Source organism: Palaemon carinicauda, chromosome 12 (assembly GCF_036898095.1).
Source record: "Palaemon carinicauda isolate YSFRI2023 chromosome 12, ASM3689809v2, whole genome shotgun sequence".
Lineage (NCBI taxonomy): Eukaryota > Metazoa > Arthropoda > Malacostraca > Decapoda > Palaemonidae > Palaemon > Palaemon carinicauda.
The window spans coordinates 62,529,599-62,537,098 of record NC_090736.1 but is presented as its reverse complement, the minus strand read 5'-3'; positions in this window follow the sequence as shown (position 1 = coordinate 62,537,098).

The following is a 7,500-nucleotide window of genomic DNA, read 5'->3' as shown; positions in this document are numbered from 1 at the left end:
GGATGCTGAAGTCGCGGTCGCGATGCAAGACATCCAGTTAGATGACAGGATGTCTGATGTGGACGAGCGTCTGGAGGAAGACCTCCTGGCAGAAGCCCAGGATGAAGTTCAAGCCCCAGACGTTGTAGAGGAAGAGGTTGACGAGGTGTCGGCTACTCTGGTTCAGATTCCGGAGCCTATTCCCTCAACATCAGCCGGTCTCCCAGTAGAGCTGGGACAGGCCCTCTCTTCTATTGTTGGAATGATCTAACAAATGCAGAAGGAGAATCAGGAGAAGGCGGCTGCAATGGAACGGCGGATGCAGTGCCTTGCAGAATCACATGGGCCCCGGAAAAAGCTCAATGTGAAAGACCTTCCCTTGTGCTCAGATGCTAACCCATGGAGGTATGCTGAGCACATGCCGATGACGACTGGAAAGATCGTCATCTCGGATAAGGTGGGCTCATTTCCCCTAGAGGAGGTGGAATTCTGGCCCAGCAAGGCATCATATCTGGACTGTTATGTCCGGCTGATGAAGGAACCAGCTTCAAAGGAGGAGACAGAGCCGAAGGAGGTCATAGTGATGGACCACGCTAAGGCTCAAGCTCTACTTTCATCCTCGATGAAAGAGAGGGGCTTCTCTAACTCAAAGGTAGCTGCATTGAGCAAGAAGCTCCCTTCGCTTGTGTCCTCGCCTGCTAGAGCCTTCCCCTTTTTACAGAAAGGGTTTGCGGCTGTACTAAAAGCAGTCGAGGCCGGCAAGTCTTGCCCCTCCCAGGAGGAGTGTAAACCCTTGTCGCTGGCCCTGCCTATGGACCACAAAGACTGGAAGGACGTCCATCTTAGGTTCTCAGTTGGAAAGTTGGAGGCTGATATTGCCGGACGTCAGTTCGGTGAGGACCTCCCTAAGCTGTCTGACTTTCTTTTGCGAAGAGAGTTTGAGACAAAAGAAAGACTGGCTGCCTCAATGTCTCTTCAGACTACTCTTGAGACGATGGCAAGTGACCCCAAGGTCCATGAAATGTTCATGGTGGTGGCCAAGACTCATCTGGCCACAGTGACGAAGGACCTTTATGGCTTCGTCAAGGCAAGGAGAGCTTGTAGGGAGTTCGTGTTCACCTCGGCTATGGTGAGGCACGAGCCAAGGAAACTAATCTCCTCCAACATTTGGGGAAAAGACCTTTTCCCTACCGACTTGGTCAAAGAAGTTGTTGAAAAGGCCGCCTTGGAGAATAGAAACCTTCTCCAGAAGTGGGGCCTGGCTATCAAAAGAAAGTCTTCCCCGGATGAGGGTCCTCAACCAAAGAGGAAGACTATGAGGACTAGGCTACCGTCTCGGCCAGCCAAGCCTGTTAGACAGCAACAGGAACTGCAATTGCCATTGCCTCCAGTGCCCCAGATCGTGGCACAAACCCCGACCACTTTTCAGTGGGTACCCCAGGCCGTGTCGACACAGTCCACGGCATTCACCCCAGCGCTCGAAGGGCAGTCTACTTCCTTTCGAGCAAAGCCTAGAGGAGCAGCCAGAGGCTCGTCTAGGCGCCCCTCAAAGGGAAGGGGATTCAGGGGTGGTCGTGGTCAGGGAGGCAAGACCTCAGGACGGCAGTCCAAGTGAGATAGCCGGTAGGAGGGAGACTTCTGAAATTTCGGGATCGGTGGACCTTCGATCCCTGGGCCCACAGCCTACTCAAGAATGGACTGGGCGGGAGCTGGTACAGCACTCCACCCCCGTGCCTTCGGTTTTTCCAACACTCCACCCCCGTTCTGGAGGAGTACGTTCAAGAACTGTTGGAGAAAAAAGGTGATCCGAAGGGTGAAGCCCATCAATTTCTAAGGGAGGCTGTTTTGTGTTCCCAAGAAAGACTCGGAAAAGCTCAGAGTCATTCTGGACTTGTCGCCACTCAACAAGTTCATAGTGAATTGCAAATTCAAAATGCTAACACTGCAACACATAAGGACCTTACTGCCCAAAAGGGCATATTCCGTCTCTATAGACTTGTCAGACGCCTATTGGCACATTCCAATCAGCCGTCGACTCTCCCCCTACCTAGGGTTCAGGCTACAACGAAGACTATACGCCTTCGGAGCCATGCCATTCGGGCTAAACATAGCCCCAAGGATTTTTACGAAGCTTGCGAGCGTAGCTCTCAAACAATTACGCCTAAAGGGAATTCAGGTAGTAGCCTACCTGGACGACTGGTTGGTGTGGGCAGCATCCGAGACAGAATGCTTGCAAGCTTCCAGTCAAGTGATCCAGTTCCTAGAGTACCTAGGCTTCAAGATCAACAGAAAAAAGTCTCGACTTTCTCCATCTCAAAAGTTCCAGTGGCTGGGAATCCACTGGGACCTTTTGTCACACCGTTTCTCCATCCCGGCGAAGAAAAGGAAGGAGATAGCGGGTTCTGTCAAGAGACTTCTAGATTCCGAAAGGATATCAAGACGCGAGCAGGAGAGGGTACTGGGCTCTCTCCAGTTTGCTTTGGTGACAGACCCAGTGCTAAGAGCACAGCTAAAGGATGCAACCGGAGTTTGGAGAAGTTATGCATCAAACACGCGAAGAGATGTGAGAAGACCAGTTCCGCTTCGGCTAAGTACTCTTCTCAGGCCTTGGTCCCAAGCCAGACATCTAAAGAAGTCGGTTCTTCTTCAGCCACCTCCCCCGTCGGTGACGATTCACTCAGACGCCTCAAAGGAGGGATGGGGAGGTCACTCTCATCGGAAAAAAAGTCCAGGTGACTTGGTCCAACCTATTCAAGACCTTTCACATAAACTTTCTAGAAGCTAGGGCAGTGCTCCTTACCTTAAAGAAAGTCTCCCAGCGTCACTCGATCCACATAAGGTTGGTGATGGACAGCGAGGGTAGTTGTGAGATGCTTGAATCGACAAGGATCGAGGTCACCACCTCTCAATCAGGTGATGTTGGCCATCTTCCGATTGGCGGAAAAGAAGATGTGGTACCTGTCGGCAGTTCACCTTCAAGGAGTCCACAATGTGACAGAGGACGCTCTATCCAGGTTCACACCGATAGAGTCGGAATGGTCCTTAGACGCAGGATCATTCTCCTTCATTCTGAATCAAGTCCCAGAACTGCAGATAGACCTCTTTGCGACGAAAGACAACAAGAAGTTGCCCCTGTACGTGCCCCCGTACGAGGACCCCTTAGTGGAAGCAGTGGACGCGATGTCCCTCAACTGGAACAGATGGTCCAAGATTTATCTGTTCCCTCCTCACAACCTTCTGTTGAGGGTCCTCAACAAACTGAGATCCTTCAAGGAGATAGCGGCAATAATGGCCCACAAGTGGCCGAACAGTATGTGGTTCCCCCTTGCATTGGAACTGCAGCTGAAGTTTGTACCGCTACCAGATCCAGTTCTGACCCAGCGAGTCCAGAAGTCATCTGTCTGCGCTTCATTACAGAAAACCCGGACCCTGCAGCTCATGATTTTCTCTCCCTAGCGGTGAGAAAGCGGTTCGGGATTTCGAAAGCCGGCATAGACTTCCTTGAGGAATATAAGTGCAAATCTACTAGAAGGCAATATGAGTCACCTTGGAGAAAATGGGTGGCCTTTTGTCAAGGCAAAGAATCCGCAGGAGATCTTGACAGACTTCTGCTTATCTTTCTTCATCCACCTCCATGGTCAAGGATTGGCAGCTAACACGATTTCAACGTGTAAGTCTGCTTTGACAAGACCCATTCTATATGCCTTCCAGGTCGACCTAGGTAACGAGATCTTTAATAAAGTCCCGAAAGCCTGCACTAGGCTCAGACCTTCAGCACCTGCAAAGCCCATTTCATGGTCTTTAGACAAGTTCTTCATTTCGCTTCTCTGTTGAACAATGAAGAGTGTGCGTTAAAGGATTTGACACAAAAAGTTATTTTCCTATATGCACTCGCGTCCAGGGCCAGGGTTAGTGAGATTGTAGCCCTCTCGAGAGAGGCAGGTCGTGTTCAGTTCCTGGATGGGGGAGAGCTGAACCTGTTTCCGGATCTTACGTTTCTCGCCAAGAATGAGTTACCCACCAACAGGTGGGGTCCCCTGGAGAATCTGCCCTCTGAAAGAAGATGCATCTCTATGTCCAGTAGAATGCCTAAAGGTCTATCTTCATAGAACTTCAGACTTCAAGGGTGGTCAACTATTCAGGGGAGAAACATCCGGCTCAAATTTATCTCTGAATCAACTCAGAGCGAAAATCACATAATTTATTCGCAGAGCAGATCCTGACAGTACACCCTCAGGTCACGATCCGAGGAAAGTTGCCTCATCCTGAAATTTCTTTAATTGTATGGATTTTGAACATCTCCGTTTATACACTGGCTGGAAGTCTTCCAGAGTATTCTTTCGCCACTATGCGAAGCAAGTAGAGGAACTAAAGAGATCTGTGGTAGCAGTGGGTCGCGGTGTTATCCCTACTGTTTAACTCTGCGAGGAACAGTGGTTTTAATTGGGACGATTAATTCCAGGGTGAGTGTGTAGTTACATACTGTACTACAAACTAAGTGAGGGCACTGTGTTGCCCATGTAGACTGTTCCATTTCCAAAGGTGAACCTAGCATAAGTACAGACATGTGTGCCGAGCGTTTCTAACACTAATGTCATTGATTTGTAATACAGACTTTTATGACTTTGATACCTCGGTATCTTAAAAGTGGCATTTAATGTTTTTTCTTTCACCCAAAGAAGTTCTGTTTACTATTATACTTATGCTTAAAGTTTTGGGTTATCCTCTTCTTATGTATATATATACATAATTGTGGTTAACCTGTCTATTTATTGCCTGTCAATAAACTGGTTCCTGAGAACCTTGCGTCTCCTTCACCTGTGTCAATTTATTGGTATAATTGAGCATTCATTCTATGTACCTTATCTGGGATAATTCTAATAGAATTGTTCCTTTATGCAAGCTATGTTGCATTGGTTTTCCTCCTATGCGGATATAAAACCTTTGTCCAATACAAGTATTGTGCGGAAAACTGGTCGATATTTCATATTGACGCAGTGGTTCTTTACAAACTATGCTTTACTTAATATAGGGCGAGACCGCTATATTAGCTTGCCTGGTATTCATACATAGGTATATATACTCTTCGAGACTTTTCCAGAGTCTAGTAGGACTCTTCCCTGTAGGGGGCAGGAAGCTCTAACATGGTTTATAGTTAGTTGAAAAGATGTATAACGGTAACATCTTAGGTCTCCAGGTCTAGTTGACCGGGAAAAATTACCTCCAGGGAGTACGGCACGTGCAGATTGCCATGTGGCGTGTCAAGAATACGTCCTCTGATGTGTCGCGATATCCCTCTCACGAGGGATACTCGCTCCAGGAGTTAGAATTCTGGTACCTTAAGGTAAATACTCTGGGAATATCGCCGTAGTTGTAATATACCCTAGGAAGCTACCCTATAAGAACTTCCATCAGGACGACATGGCCATCTCACCCAAAAGTAGATTTTTCGCTTCGCTCAAAATTCGTTATATATATATATATATATATATATTCATATATATATATATATATATATGAATATATATATATATATATATATGTATATATATATATATATATATACATATATATATATATATATATAATGTAAAGAGAAAAGAGTAAGGTAGGCTGGTTCAAGAATTGAAGAGACAGTGAAAGATGGAAATGGAAGGTTGTTGAAAGGAGAGGACGCAAGGAAAGGATGGGCGGAATATTTTGAAAGTTTACTGAATGTTGAGGATAATAGGGAGGCAGATATAATTGCCGTTGCATGTGTTGATGAGAGATGAGAATGAGAGAGAGATTACAATAGATGAAGAGCACTAGATGAAACGAGAGTAGGAAAAGCGTCTGGTATGGATGGTGTGAGAGCTGAGATGTTGAAGAAAGGGGGTGTGACTGTACTTGAATAGTTGGTGAGATTGTTTAATATGTTTTGTGTTGTCAATGGTACCAGTAGATTGGGTCTGTGCATGTATTGTACCACTATATAAGGGTAAGGGAGATGTGCATGAGTGTTGTAATTCAAGAGGTATTACTTTGATAAGCGTAGTTGGAAAAGTGTATGGAAGAGTAATGATTAATAGGATCAAGGATAAAACAGAGAATGCAATCTTAGAAATACAGAGTGGTTTTAGAAGAGGTAGGGGTTGTATGAGATTATTACAGTAAGGCAGATATGCGAGAAATATTTAGCAAAAAGGTAAGGAGGTGTATGTTACGTTTATGGATCTGAAGAAAGCGTATGATAGAGTTGATAGGGAAGCAATGTGGAATGTGATGAGGTTATATGGAGTTGGTGGAAGGTTGTTGCAAGCAGTGAAAAGTTTCTACAAAGATAGTAAAGCATTTGTTAGGATAGGAAATGAAGTGAGTGATTGATTTCGGTGAGAGTGGGGCTGAGACAGGGATGTGTGATGTCATCGTGGTTGTTTAACTTGTATGTTGATGGAGTGGTGAGAGAGGTGAATGCTCGAGTGCTTGGACGAGGAATAAAACTGGTAGACGAGAATTACCATGAATCAGTTGTTGTTTGCGGATGAGACTGTACTGGTTACAGACACAGAAGAGAAGCTTGGCCGATTAGTGACAGAATATGGAAAAGAGTGTGAGAGAAGGAAGTTGAGAGTTAATGTGGGTAAGAGTAAGGTTATGAGATGTACGAGAAGAGAAGGTGGTGCAAGGTTGAATGTCATGTTGAATGGAGAGTTACTTGAGGAGGTGGATCAGTTTAAGTACTTGGGGTCTGTTGTTGCAGCAAATGGTGGAGTGGAAGCAGATGTACGTCAGAGAGTGAATGAAGGTTGCAAAGTGATGGGGGCAGTTAATGGAGTAGTGAAAAATAGAGGGTTGGGCATGAATGTAAAGAGAGTTCTATATGAGAAAGTGATTGTACCAAGTGTGATGTATGGATCGGAGTTGTGGGGAATGAAAGTGACAGAGAGACAGAAATTGAATGTGTTTGAGATGAAGTGTCTAAGGAGTATGGCTGGAGTATCTCGAGTAGATAAGGTTAGGAACGAAGTGGTGAGAGCGAGTAAGAAATGAGTTAGCAGCTAGAGTGGATATGAATGTGTTGAGGTGGTTTGACCATGTTGAGAGAGTGGAAAATGGCTGTCTGCTAAAGAAGGCGATGAATGCAAGAGTTGATGGGAGAAGTACAAGAGTAAGGCCAAGGTTTGGGTGGATGGATGGAGTGAAGGAAGCTCTGGGTGATAGGAGGATAGATGTGAGAGAGGCAAGAGAGCGTGCTAGAAATAGGAATGAATGGCGAGCGATTGTGAAGAGTTCCGGTAGGCCCTGCTACTTCCTCCGATGCCTTAGATGACCGCGGAGGTAGCAGCAGTAGGGGATTCAGCATTATGAAGCTTTATCTGTGGTCGATAATATAGGAGGGTGGGCTGTGGCACCCTAGCAGTACCAGCTGAACTCGGTTGAGTTCCTTGTTAGGCTGGAGGAACGTAGAGAGTAGAGGTCCCCTTTTTTTGTTTTGTTTCATGTGTTGATGTCGGCTACCCCCCAAATTTGGGTGGAAGT